The sequence below is a fragment of the Lepidochelys olivacea genome (genome assembly GCF_965140295.1).
Source record: "Lepidochelys olivacea isolate rLepOli2 genome assembly, chromosome: 3".
Lineage (NCBI taxonomy): Eukaryota > Metazoa > Chordata > Testudines > Cheloniidae > Lepidochelys > Lepidochelys olivacea.
This window is the reverse complement of record NC_140413.1, coordinates 204,525,053-204,539,165: the sequence shown is the minus strand read 5'-3', so window position 1 is coordinate 204,539,165 and position 14,113 is coordinate 204,525,053. Positions and strand designations below refer to the sequence as shown.

Genomic DNA, 14,113 nt, shown 5'->3' with positions numbered 1-14,113 from the left:
GACACAAAGCATGCCCATTTGGATGGTTCAGAGGCTTCTTTTTGTCAGTCTCTAACACTGGCTTGAGATGGGGCTAAAGAATGCAAAGGAAACAGCTTCTTATCCCCCTCCCCAGTTTATTGCAAATGGCTCTCAAGCAACTGCTTTTGTGACAGTACCAACTGGATCCCTAGGGAAGCCTGCTCTTGAAAAATGCATCAGATCTTCTGCAGCAGCCCTTGGAGGTGCGTGTCAGTCTGTAAACCCAAACACCACCACGTAAGATCTTCCCTTCCCAGACCACCTCTCTCCCCATAGTGTAGGTGGAACGGTTCCTGTGCTGTGCTCTGCTCCCCTTGCCCAGAAGGCATGGCTTAGCACCCTTCACACAGACCCACATTATTGCCTATTGGTTTGCTATCCCTTAAATGTGGATTTCTCCAGTGACTCTAGTCAAATTGGGAGAATCAGTTTCGGGCTGTGAGTGCCTCACTACTGTTCCTTGACTAACCGTGGGCAGCAAGAGATGGGGCACAGTCCACTAATAAAAGAAAAATGATTCAGGGGGCCAAAGTCCCATAGAGCTGTAGGGCCAGATTCCCAGCTGGTATAAATGGGCATAGCTCCCTGCCTACACCGACTGAGCATCTGGTCTTTGGTGCACTTTGTATAAACCCATTTCTGAAATTGTCGGTGCCCTGCTGCTGCCTTGCTGGAATGATCTGGTCTCTATTTCAGATCTATGCGTGGCAGACTCCAGGCTAGGTAATTGCTTTCTGCCCACTTTAAATGGCCTCTGCAGTTTCACATGGATACAGTATTCCTCCCTTCCTACATTAAACTAATCAGTGGCATTGCTCTGCTCTGCAGCAGCGCCCGGGGAAGTCAGTAGGAGTTTTGCTATTGACTTCAATGGGAGCAGCTGCTGCTGCCTGTCACCCCAGAGATGCCTGGTTTCCATGGCAGGTGCAGTGGTTCTCTAGCTGGCAAACAGGTTTGTAAAGTACGCTGGAGATCCTTCAGGAGGAAAGTTGCCATCTTAATGCAGATCGCTACCATCATCGCATGGCTGCTTATCCATTCTAGTCACAGTGTATCACTGTTGCCTGTCATAATCTAACCGAGGAGTTACTAAAACATGAGTCAGGATAATGGGCCAGATTCTCAGCTGGTGTAAGTTGGCATAGCTCTATTGAAGTCATTTGGGCTATGCCGATTTACACCAGCTAAGAATCTGGCTTAAGGTTATTAACGTCAGGGCAGGGGCATCACAAGAATAAACATTTCACTGCTTTTGAAGGGGCACGTTCTGTGCCCCTACCGCGGCCCCGTGACCAGAGGAGCTCGCTCTCCCTGCTATGGCCCCAGAGCCGGGGGCGTTCTGTGCCCTTGCCGATTATTGGGGAAGCCGTGCCCCTGCTTGCCCCCCCATTGTGCACACCCCTGCCTCAGGGTAATGTGATCCAGGAGCACTTCTATGGGACTAAATAGCTTTCAATCCCTTATGACACAATGGTAGTCTCTCTCCGCACACAGATAGATATACTAATGCTAGTGTTGATGCAGTTGTGTCAACAGGGCATTCAGTACGTAGCAAGAATCCGATACAAAGGCTTTCCTCTGGCACTTGCTCTGATTCAGGCAGTTAAATGTTAGTTGCCCAACAAACCATTTAATTTTCATTTTGAAAGAAATAAAGTCCCATCTAGGAGAATCAGAGACCTTGGGTCTGAATCTTTTCAAATATGGCCCTGGGTTCAGATTGGTCCTAGAACCAAAAGGCCCAAGAACTTGTTTCCCCATTCTGATTTGTACATGGCCAACTCTTCCAAGAACAGCTGTGAAGTCGCAGTCCAAAAATGGCAGGAATCAGTCAAGATCAGTCACTCTTGAGAAAGTTCTGTCATTATTGGCCTACAACTTCTGAGACAAGTCTACAAGATTTCCACAACATGGAAGCCAAGCCCTAACTGACTGCCAATCCAAACCATAGATTAACCGTAATCCAGACCCAGACCCCACCACCACCTCCTCTGCCCAGAATTCACTGGCCACATCTATTCAACGTCACTGTTTGGTAACATAGAATTATCACCTGAATCCTGACAGACACTGATGTTCTGTTTTCTCATTTCTTGCATATTATCCATAAGTTATTCAAGGGGCTGAACGTATAACTTACTTCTGCCGTTGATGTGCTCCTTTAAGGTTAAAGTTGCATTGCGCTAGCTTGCCATAACTCTTGTACAGCCATTTAACTCAGTAAATTTTGTGTCCTGTACAGGAAATTGCTGGTAAATACTAAGCCAATTTCCACACATGCACAGTTCATAAAATGACAGAGAGATAATAAAAGATTATATTTTGTGACATAGTACTTATCACTTTAAAAACATTAACATAATCAAGCTTATATCACCCCACTCCTCCACATGGTAGGTAAGAATTATTACCTCAGTATGTGGATAGTGGAAACTGAGGTAGAGAACTACTGGCAGAGGCACAACTGGAACTGAGAAGTTCTTCAGCCCCAGCCATACGTACAAACCACTAGATCTTACTGCCCACACACGATTATATTAGTGACAAAGGAATTCCCACACTGGCTTAGAACCGTGGTCCCTTACTCCAGTATCCCGTCTCTGGTAGTGACCAGTACCAGCTGCTTCAGAGGAAGGTGCAAGGTATCGTGCAATAGGCCGTTGTGCAATAACCTGTAATCCGCTGCAGAAGTTGCCCCCCCAATTGGACAGTTTGCGGTTAGCATACGCGCTGAAGCATGAGGATTTACATACCATCCAAACCCTAGGTTATTTTTAACCCTTGCTGTTACAACTCAGGATGTTCTCGTTATCCACTGAGCTGTTAGATCCCTTTCTGAATCCCGCTAATGTCTTCCAAAGGTGAACGAGAATTATCACCTCCTGCAGTAGAGTGTGCCCCACCTTAAAGCTGAAGAAGTTCCAGTGTCCATGAGAATCTTGTAGATGACTTGATTCACCTTCCTTTGTGATGTTTCCTGGTAGAAGTTGTCTTCACGGAATGCTCAGTATTTCTAATACTTGTACCTTTACAGACAACTACCCCCACAAAGCACATATATTAATTCCACTTGAAAACTGATGTCTGGAAATATGTTTAGCTCTGCCTCTGTCAGATGAGACCTTAGCAGACAGAGGCTGGCCTTCCCAGTCTATATACATCTCAGGTGCTCTTAAACATACCCAGCTATCACTGATCTGCAAATTTCTAAACGGATGAAAGAGTAAAGAGATTCCATCTGCATTCAAGCCTTTTGGGAATGAGGCGCAACTAAGAACAAGGAAACAGAGACAGGGCAGAACCAAAAGAGCATGCACGTAGAGCCTCAGAAGATGATAGTCTGAAGTTATTAAACTTTACATCTAACCAAAACACACTGGGGACAGCTGAGATCCCAAGCACATGACTCAGATCTGCCATCCTGGCTGGAGCTGCACAAAGGAATATATACACGTGTCCTTTGGGGAAGTGCAGCTATCGCAGTCTGTTGCAAAAAGGTTTGTCAGCATAATAGTCAAATATGCCACCAGGGTTCACATTCTGCCTGAGCAGCATTTGCTTCCCAATCCATAGCAGTCCACACAAGTAAACAGCAGGTGACATTAGCAACAATAGTGGGTAAATGTATCATGCCATCTCCTAGGGAGGACCCCCCCCACACACACACACCCATCTTATCCTTAGGTACCGAACCATTGTAACAGGTGGCCAGCATTGCCTCCTGGAATAGATCTAGCTATATCCTGCAGGAGAAAGATATCGGACATACATCTGATCCATACTGGGATAACCTGCCCTCTGAGCAAAACTAACCCATTTTGCTTATGCCCTGAAGCGCTGCCCAACATGACATGCTCATAAGCAAACTGGGGAAATGTGGCCTAGATGAAATTACTACAAGGCGCATGCCCAACTGGTTGCAAAACTGTATTCAAGGAGAAGATATCAATGGTTCACTGTCAAACTGGAAAGGGCATATTAAGTGGGGTCCCAAAGGGTTCTGACCTGGGCCCACTACTATTCAATACTTTTGTCAATGACTTGGATAATAGTCATTTGCAACCCTGAATCCAGACATAGAAAGGGAAGGTCTGATGATACCCTCAGAGTCTCTCTTCAGTTGGGGGCAGACCTGGTTATCAGGTTTAATGACGTATAATGAAAACCCACCAAGCTTTCAAAGCATGAGGGAGAGGGAGGGTGAGTAGGCGTTGCTTGTTTCTTTCGCTTAATGCCAAGTGTGGTTTTGCAGGAAGACCTTTTGAAGTACACTGGTGTGTATTTTGGACTCTCTGACTATAACTGAATGGAGGGAGGACTGTTTGACTCTTCAACAAGGGCATCCTTTCTCCCAAGTTGTGTACTAGGCATTGGGGTTCAGGGGTGTTATCAAAAAACACACCCAAACTGGATCCCACCCCTATTGAAAGACCTAGCAGGCTCAGAAGTGTCATAATCCCAGTCAGCTGTGTTCTCATTGGCTCTGGCACTGACATTTAAGAAAATACTGATTTGCATGGAGAGTAATTAAGAAGAGAAGTTTTGTGGAAGAGTAAATTATCTACAGTGGAAATAAACACTTCTTGGATTCCTAGGGGAAACCAACAGACACAGCATTTGTTTAGCTGGATGACAATGCAGCATCTGCCAGGTTACTCGTAATAGCTTCCATAGCTGGGCTGTCTATGTGATAGGAGACATTTGCATGGTTCATATGAAATGCTAAAAATATTCTGAGCCTTTCTGTCCCCAACTCCCCCTCAAAAAATAGAGCCACCACTTTCAAACCAAAATGGATGAGAGGGAAAAAATGCAGCCTTCACAAGTAAAATCAAAAGATGCTGTGCTTTGCTAGGAAGGGACTCAAACTGCAGGGAAAATTTAGGAGGCCTGAATGTTTCCATCTGTTGCATGCGTTGTATGAATGGGTTCAGGTTAGTTAATGTAGTGTAGCAATTGGAGAAAAAGGCCTTACACAGTCTATTGCCCTCCACTGCAATTTAAAGACATGAACAAACCAAAACCCCAGTGCCAAACACCCCTAAGTTTTGGTGTGGTGGAGAGTTCAGAATCCAGATCTGAATTTTGCTTGATCCCTACCTCTTATTGGCCAAAACAAGACTACAGCTCCCAAACATTCCAGACCTATTCCATGCTTGAAATCTGGATCCAAACAGTGAAGCTCCTGACATATCCCTGATGCACTACCGAGTTTTCTGTGTTACTTACATCTGTTACTTACACAGACTGATTTCTCCTATTATTCAACTAATTCATAAATTTCAATTAGGCCCAGTGCCCGGCTGTCCCCATTCTCCCCCCCACCCCCACCCCAATTGCTCGAGGCCATAGACATCCAATCACAAGCTTATTTCATTTTGAACTACAGACATCCAATCACAAGCTCATTTCATTCTGTCTAGTGGCCATTGTTAAGATTGAAATAATGGACTAAAAGGGTGGTGAGCCAGAGACGGGGATCTGCTCCTCTCTCTGACACACATGGAACAGTTTTACTAGATGTCCCAAGCGTTCATAGCTCATCATCTTTCAAAGCCTGACCCAAAGCCCACTGAAATCAATAGGAGTTTTTCCATGAACTTCAGTGGCCTTTGAATCAGGTCCTCGGTCTCTATGGTAGATTTTTTGCATTGGGGCCTCCTTGTTGTCCTGAGCTATTTATGAGCATCACTTGGCTGGAAGGATATTTTGTACTCTCCCCTACCTTTTCAGATTTATAGCCTCATTTTTGGAATTCACTGAACTTTGACTCCTCTCAGTCTCTGCATTAGGACTCTAGGGATGGCTGAGGCCTTCATATCAGCCAGCCCATCTCTCCTCTTCTGTGGCAAGACCTTTGTTGCCACAGCTGATTCCGTATTTTTGTCCACTGCCATATCTGGGCAGGAAATACCAATTCACCTCAAGGAGAAGACAGTTAATAACACCAAGCCCTTATGTAGTGCTTGAAAACTTGAACCTGCTTCATCAGTTTTAGCTAGTGAAAGTGGAGTTTTGGGTTTTTTTTAAAGAGGCCTTAGTTGTAAACACCAAAGTTTTACCTGAACCCCAAATAAATGGTCTTGGAAATGAGATCACTGAGAAATGATGGGCTACAGTCACCATGTGTTCCCTTAAGCACAGTCCTCAGCAAGAGGTATAAATTACACATCCTCTTTTAACCCCTCCCTCTAAGCCTGACACCTATAGTTGGTGTAGCAAGCAGAGGCTGACTCAGCCTATAACAGCCTGTTATCCCTTTCCTGACCAAGGTGGGGTTCATATACCCCATCACACCATCTCCTTGCCTGCCATTCCCACTTTCCTCCTCCTAGGCTACTTTCAGATGATTAGCTCAATATTGTCACGATGGCCGAGCTGGCAGATAAATTCTGGTTGACAGAACTTATCCCTCCCACACCTTCTCTAGTGGGACGAACTGATTCATGCCAAAGACCTGCCTGCCACTGATCAGTAAAGAAGCACTCTGCCAGGAGAGAGCTGAAACATTTCAATGTACTGTCTCTGGGCCAGACCCTCCACTGGCATAAATGATGTAGCTCCATTCCCTTGAAAGGGGCCAGGTGGGTTTCTGCCAGCGAGGATCTACCCCCATATATTTTAGTGTTTTGTAGTGCGTGGGTACATCATGACATATGGTTTCTAAAATCAGTGTACAACACGCAATATATGACATATGTAAATTATTCCATTTCATTATGGAGTGTAGGCAATTTTGGGAGGGGCACATGTTTTCCCAACAACAGAAGTTCATTTTAAAAATACCACCTTGCGTACCTATTCGCTAACTGCTTTCTCCCACCCCACTTGGTCCCCCATACGTTTTTATTAACTAACAACAGATGCCAGCATTTTTCCTTAAAAGCAAGAACCAGATCAGTTAACAGACAATATTAGGAGAAGATTAGAGGACAAAATGTGATTAAGACAGTAACTGGGGCTGACTAAAGCCAGAAAACTCATGGCTGAAATGTTAAATCATGTTACAATTGACTTTGTCATGGGCTGCTTATTTACCAGGGTCTGTGAAGGAAGAAGAGAAGGAGGATGGCCTTGAGACTAGAGCACTGGGTTAATAAAATAAACAAATCTAGCTCTTTTCATCAGTGGGTCTCAAAGGACATCAGTATCATTATCCCCATTTTACAAATGGGGAAACTGTGGCACAGGAAAGCAACTGCCCAAGGTCTCCCAGCCAGGAATAGAACTCAGGTCTCCAGGGGCCGAGTCCAGTGTTCTGACCACTAGGCAACACTTCCTACAGCTATGCCACAGATTTCCTATGTGACCCTGGGCAAGTCACGGAGTCTCTCTTTGCACTAGAGGCAGGTTTCGCTGATGCCAGTGAGGACTCTCCATGGTTCTGGGTAGTTAAGGGTGCTAGGAGAGCAACAGATTGATGGAGGATTTGCATATTCCCGTAGAAGAGGATTCAGCTAGAGGCTACAGAACATTTCCCTGTCCTCCAAAGAGGAGGTGTCATATATCCTAGTGTTACAGAGACAGTCCAGTGTTTTCATGCAATGTCTCAATGTCCCAAGAACTTTTCGGGACACCCAAAAGGTCCCAGCTTTTCCATTTCATCAGTCAAAGCATTTGATTTCTTTAGATTTGTCCAAGAAGTACTTCTACAGTGAGTAGAACAAAGTGGAACAAGCAGTCACTGCTAGCAACGGTGTTTGGGGGTGAAGAGAAAAGTCAAAGGAGGGTGGACACTCCTCCAGCTGTAATTTTGACCCGAGCCAGCGTTAATGGGCCTCACTCAGTGCTCCAGAACAACCTCGCTGAGAGAGTGAGTTACTACGGGAAATCCTCCAGGCTGAGGAATATGGCCATGTAACTACTGAGTCAGAAGACAGCAGCAGCAACACCCACACTCATTCAAAAATATAAATGTGTACCTGCGTCTTTTGTCTGGGTATTCACGACCCTAAAAATGGCACCACAGAAGTGACCCAGATCTTAATTATAAAACTATGGTCACCTTGTTTTAGGAGGCTCCTGGGAGCAGCTACAGCTAGCAGATTCTCTAGACCAGGGGTTCTCAAACTTCATTGCACCGTGACCCCCTTCTGACAACAAAAGTAATTACATGACTCCGGAGGGGATGGGGGGAGAAATGAAGCCTGAGCCCCCTTTGGATGGGGGGCCAAAGTCCAAGGGCTTCAGCCACAGGCAGGGGCCTGTACCCTGAGCCTCGCCACCCAGAGCTGACACCCTCAGGCTTTGTGGCCCCAGGCAGTGGGGCTCGGGCTTTGGTCGCAACCCACTTTGGGGTCCCGACCCACAGTTTGAGAACCGCTGCTCTAGGCTATCTGTCGGGGGTTTATCTACACTGAAAATGCTGCAGTGGCATAGCTGCATCACTGTAGCACTTCAGTGAAGACACTAGCTACACCGGTGGGCGGGATTCTCCTGTCAGCGTAGATAATCCGCCTCCCGGACAGGTGGTAGCTAGGTCAATGGGAGAATTCTCCCATCAGCGTAGCACTGTCTACCCCAGGGGTTAGGTCGGTTTAATTGCATTGCTGGGGGAGGGGATTTTTCACAGCCTTCAGTGACCTAACTTATACTGACCTAATTTCCTAATGTAGACCAAGCCTGGAGGCTGGTTTGGAATGGCCATTATTACAGGCATGGCTCTAGCACTCCTATTATTAACCCTGCCCAACATTTCCTATTATAACTGTGTTGTCAGTTGCTTATAACTGTGCCAAACATTACCTATTTGAGCTGAAGTTTTCCATACCCGGAGTTTGCCTCGAGCAAAATATTTTTGAAACACGTGAAAGGGATTTTTTGCGGGGGGGACAAGCAACCTTCATCTTGGCACACATTGGTGGCACAACACTTCCAGAGCACCTTCTCACAGGCAGGGCTGGCCCTGCAGCAGCCCTGCTGCAGTTTCCCCCTTCTCATAGGTCCTCAAAAACTCCACCACCTCGTATAGCTGCTGCAGCCACTTGGGCCTCTAGCTAAATCAGTTGTAAAAAACAAAAGTTCACCCCTTGCAAGGTAGCAGGGTTCCGTAGCACAAAAACCAAACACAAAACACACAGTGTCTTTGTTCCTGTCTCAAGCTGGGCCCAGCACCTCCTTCCTAAGGAGTCTATCTTCTCTAATTCTTCTGCCCACCGTCTAGGCTCAGCTTTCACCCTGCCCAGGGTATTTACATCTCTCCTCTCAGCCTCTCCTTGGATCCTCTGGGTTAATCCCTGATCTTTCCTGAGCAGCCATGCCCCAGCTTGCCTACCTGGAGTCTTCCACAGGCCTCTATCTGCATAGTGCTCTTCTCAGAACCTCCTCCCCTTTTCTCTCCAGGCAGCTATCGCGTGAGGCCTTCTCCTTCTCTAACTCAGGGGCCTGACTGAGTCACATGATCTTCTTCATTTCCCCGCCCTGGGATGAGAGTTGTTTGTGTCATAGGTGGGCTGAGACCCATCTCCCTTGACAGGGCCAGCCAGCCTGAGACATGGCATTTCCGAACTTCCAAGTGCTTGACTTTGCAACCTCAGTAATGTTCTTTTATTGTATTTTTTTAGTGTGGGACAGCTGGCCCTGCCCTGAACCACTTACATTCTAGAAAGACAGACCCAGAAAGGGGTACAACACACAAGCAATGTGCCCAAGCTGAAGATGGCATGGGCATTGCCTGAAAAACCCAACGTGGTGTGCTGGGTTGCCAAAGTCTCCATGTATCCCCCTTGCACAGTACCTCCACAGGGCTTGAACTGGTTGGAGGTCCTCCCATAGGCCCTCCTTTCTGGGATGAATTTTACCCAAATAGGTTAAAACATTTCTGACAATGTCTTTAAAACATCTCGTAGGGATTGCCAGACTGGATCAGAGCTGAGGTCTGTCTCGTCCAGTACCCGGTCTCTGACAGTGACCACCATCAGGTGCTTCAGAGGAAGGTGCAAGAAACTTTGCATTTAGGCAGATGTGGGCTAAACCAAGCACCAAGAGCTCATGTGGCTGTTTCACAGCCCAGAAGTAGTGCGGACATTTGCAGAAGGGCCAAACAAACACCAAAACATCAGTAAAAAATATACAGTCAAAGCATATACAGCATTGAGTGGGGAGCAGGGATGCTTGTTATCATATAATCTGCTCCCCAAACAAGGCTGTTCAGGGCAGGGCCCCCAGGGAATGTGCAGTGGAGCATATGTTATGTTGTTTTGAAAAAAGAAGCAAGTGCCCCCAGCTAGGGCATGAGGCAGATGGTGGAGTATGCACTCAGCAGCTTGGGGACAGGCTGATATTGTTGCCTTTCCATCAGGGCTGTGGTGCATGGGCCAGGGTTGGATTCGGTCCCCTGAGTACTCCTGTCTGCAGCTCTACATCCTCCTCCCCCTTGGCTGCTGCAGCACAGCAGAGAGCAGGACATAGCCACTTAGCATCTTGTGGGAATATTCTGCATTAAAAAACCTTTGTCCTCTTGTTCCCTCTCCTCCTACTCTTTGCCCCGCACAAATGCATTCCAGGGCCACCCATATTTTTTTTTTGACAAGCAAACATACACAATGATGTACACTTCCTAGTGTATCAGGAGAAAAGCAGAGTAGGCTCTCTAGAAGCACAGGCTGACCCAGAATACAAATCAGCATCCTGATCCTCAGGAGAGACTTAAACAAAGAGCCAAAGGAAGAAAGGAAAAGGGCAAAAGGAAAAATCAAAACTGCAGTTAAAACACATGGCAGAAAGTAGAGGAGTGGAGTGAAATTCCCACAGATTTTTGCAGCCTTAACTAGCCATACTGAGTCTCATAAATATAAAGGGAAGGGTAACCACCTTTCTGTATACAGTGCTATAAAATCCCTCCTGGCCAGAGGCAACATCCTGTTACCTGTAAAGGGTTAAGAAGCTCAGCTAACCTGGCTGGCACCTGACCCAAAGGACCAATAAGGGAACAAGATACTTTCAAATCTTGGGGCGGGGGAAAGGCTTTTGTTTGTGCTCTTTGTTTACGTGTTTGTTCTCTCTTGGGACTGAGAGAGGCCAGACAGAAATCCATTTTCTTCAACCCATCCTAATCCAAGTCTCCAATATTGCAACCAGTATAGGTAAGCTAGGCATGGCGGATTAGTTTATCTTTTGTTTTATGTGAATTTTCCCTGTGTAAAGAGGGAGGTTTATTCCTGTTTTCTGTAACTTTAAGGTTTTGCCCAGAGGGAGATCCTCTGTGTTTTGAATCTAAATATCCTGTAAAGTATTTTCCATCCTGATTTTACAGAGGTGATTCTTTTACTTTTTCTTTAATTAAAATTCTTCTTTTAAGAACCTGATTGATTTTTCATTGTTCTTAAGATCCAAGGGTTTGGGTCTGTGTTCACCTGTACAAATTGGTGAGGATTATTATCAAGCCTTCCCCAGGAAAGGGGGTGTAGGACTTGGGGGGATATTTTGTGGAAAGACGTCTCCAAGTGGTCTCTTTTCCTGTTCTTTGGTTAAAACGCTTGGTGGTGGCAGCATACGGTTCAAGGACAAGGCAAAGTTTGTACCTTGGGAAGTTTTTAACCTAAGCTGGTAAGAATAAGCTTAGGGAGTCTTTCATGCGGGTCCCCACATCTGTACCCTAGAGTTCAGAGTGAGGAAGGAACCCTGACACTGAGCATCAGCATTTGTGCCATGTGCTAACTAACCTGTACTCTCCAAGCATCATCCTTGGGCTGGTAGCAGCATTTCATAGAATCATAGACTATCAGGGTTGGAAGGGACCTCAGGAGGTCATCTAGTCCAACCCCCTGCTCAAAGCAGAGCCAACCCCAACTAAATCATCCCAGCCAAGGCTTTGTCAAACTGGGCCCTCCTTGGAACCCCCCCTCAGGTAGTTGAAGGCTGCTATCAAATCCCCCCTCACTCTTCTCTTCTGCAGACTAAATAAGCACAGTCCCCCAGCCTCTTTTCATAAGTCATGTGCCCCAGCCCCCTAATCATTTTCGTTGCCCTCCGCTGGACTCTCTCCAATTTGTCCACATCCCTTCTGTAGTGGGGGGCCCAAAACGGAACACAGTACTCCAGATATGGCCTCACCAGTGCCAAATAGAGGGGAATAATCACTTCCCTCGATCTGCTGGCAATGCTCCTATTAATGCAGCTCAATATGCTGTTATCCTTCTTGGCAACAAAGGCACACTGTTGACTCATATCCAGTTTCTTGTCCACTGTAATCCCCAGGTCCTTTTCTGCAGAACTGTTGCTTAGCCAGCCGGTCCCCAGCCTTTTTCCGTGCATAGGATTCTTCCATCCTAAGTGCAGGACTCTGCACTTGTCCTTGTTGAACCTCATCAGATTTCTTTTGGCCCAATCCTCCAATTTGTCTCGGTCATTCTGGACCATATCCCTTCTCTCCAGCATATCTACCTCTCCCCACAATTTAGTGTCATCTGCGAACGTGCTGAGGATTCAATCCATCCCATCATCCAGATTATTAATGAAGATGTTGAACAAAACCGGCCCCAGGACTGACCTCTGGAGCACTCTGCTTGATACCAGCTGCCAACTAGACATTAAGCTGTTGATCACTACCTGTTGAGCCCAACCATCTAGCCAGCTTTCTATCCACCTTATAGTCCATTCATCCAATTCATACTTCTTTAAATTGCTGGCAAGAATACTGTGGAAGACCGTATCAAAAGCTTTGCTAACATCAAGATATATCACGTCCACCGCTTTCCCCGTATCCACAGTCAGTTATCACATCATAGAAGGCAATCAAGTTGGTCAGGAATGATTTGCCATTGGTGAATCCATGTTGACTGTTCCTGATCACCTTCCTCTTCTCCAAGTGCTTCAAAATTGATTCCTTGAGGACCTGCTCCATGATTTTTCCAGGGGTGAGGCTGACCAGTCTGTAGTTCCCCGGATTCTCCTTCTTCCCTTTTTTAAAGATGGGCACTATATTTGCCTTTTTCCAATAGTCCGGGACCTCCCCCGGTCACCACGAGTTTTCAGAGATAATGGCCAATGGCTGTGCAATCACATCAGCTATCTCCCTCAGCACCCTCGGACGCAGCACATCCAGCCCCATAGACTTGTGCTCGTCCAGCTTTTCTAAATAGTCCTTAACCTGTTCTTTTACCACTGAGGGCTGCTCACCTCCTCCCCATACTGTGCTGCCCAGTGCAGCAGTCTGGGAGTTGACCTTGTCTTTGAAGACTGAGGCAAAAAAAGCATTGAGTACTTCAGCTTTTTCCATACCATCTGTCACTACGTTGTCTCCCCCATTCAGTAAGGGTCCCACACTTACCCTAACCTCCTTCTTGTTGCTAACACACCTGTAGAAACCTTTCTTGTTACCCTTCACCCTTCACATCCCTTGCTAGCTGCAACTCTAATTGCCTTCCTGATTACACCCCTGCATGCTTGAGCAATATTTTTATACTCCTCCCTAGTCATATGTCCAAGTTTCCACTTCTTGTAAGCTCCTTTTTGTGTTTAAGCTCACTGAAGATTTCTCTGGTAAGCCAACCTGGTTGCCTGCCATATTTTCTATTCTTTCTGCACATCGGGATGGTTTGTTCCTGCACCCTCAATAAGGCTTCTTTAAAATACAGCCAGCTCTCCTAGACTCCTTTCCCCCTCATATTAGCCTCCCATGAGATCCTGCCCATCAGTTCCCGAGGGTGTCAAAGTCTGCTTTTCTGAAGTCCAGGGTCCATATTCTGCTGCTTTCCTTTCTTCCTTTTGTCAGGATCCTGAACTCAGCCATCTCATGGTCCAGGTTGCCACCCACTTCTACTTCCCCTACCAATTCCTCCCTGTTCATGAGCAGCAGGTGAAGAGGAGCACGGCCCCTAGTTGGTTCCTCCAGCACTTGCACCAGGAAGTTGTCCCCAACACTCTCCAAAAACCTCCTGGATTGTGTGTGCACTGCTGTATTGCTCTCCCAGCAGATGTCAGGGGGATTGAAGTCCCCCATGAGAACCAGGGCCTGTGATCTGGAAACATCTGTTAGTTGTCCAAAGAAAGCCTGGGGCCTACAGAGTTAACAGCCTGAGCCTTTACTGCTGGAGCTAAAAGGCCACGCTCCTGAACTAAAGTCCATTCAAATCAATGAGACGTTCTATTG

The 14,113-nt window shown here is 46.4% G+C and overlaps 1 protein-coding gene across 1 annotated transcript in view; it reads left to right on the top strand.

The window, feature by feature from the left end:
* The window catches only part of SHLD1 (shieldin complex subunit 1), a 91,144-nt gene that overhangs the window by 73,340 nt on the left and 3,691 nt on the right, over window positions 1-14,113 (top strand). The gene's annotated exons all lie outside the window — the stretch shown is intronic.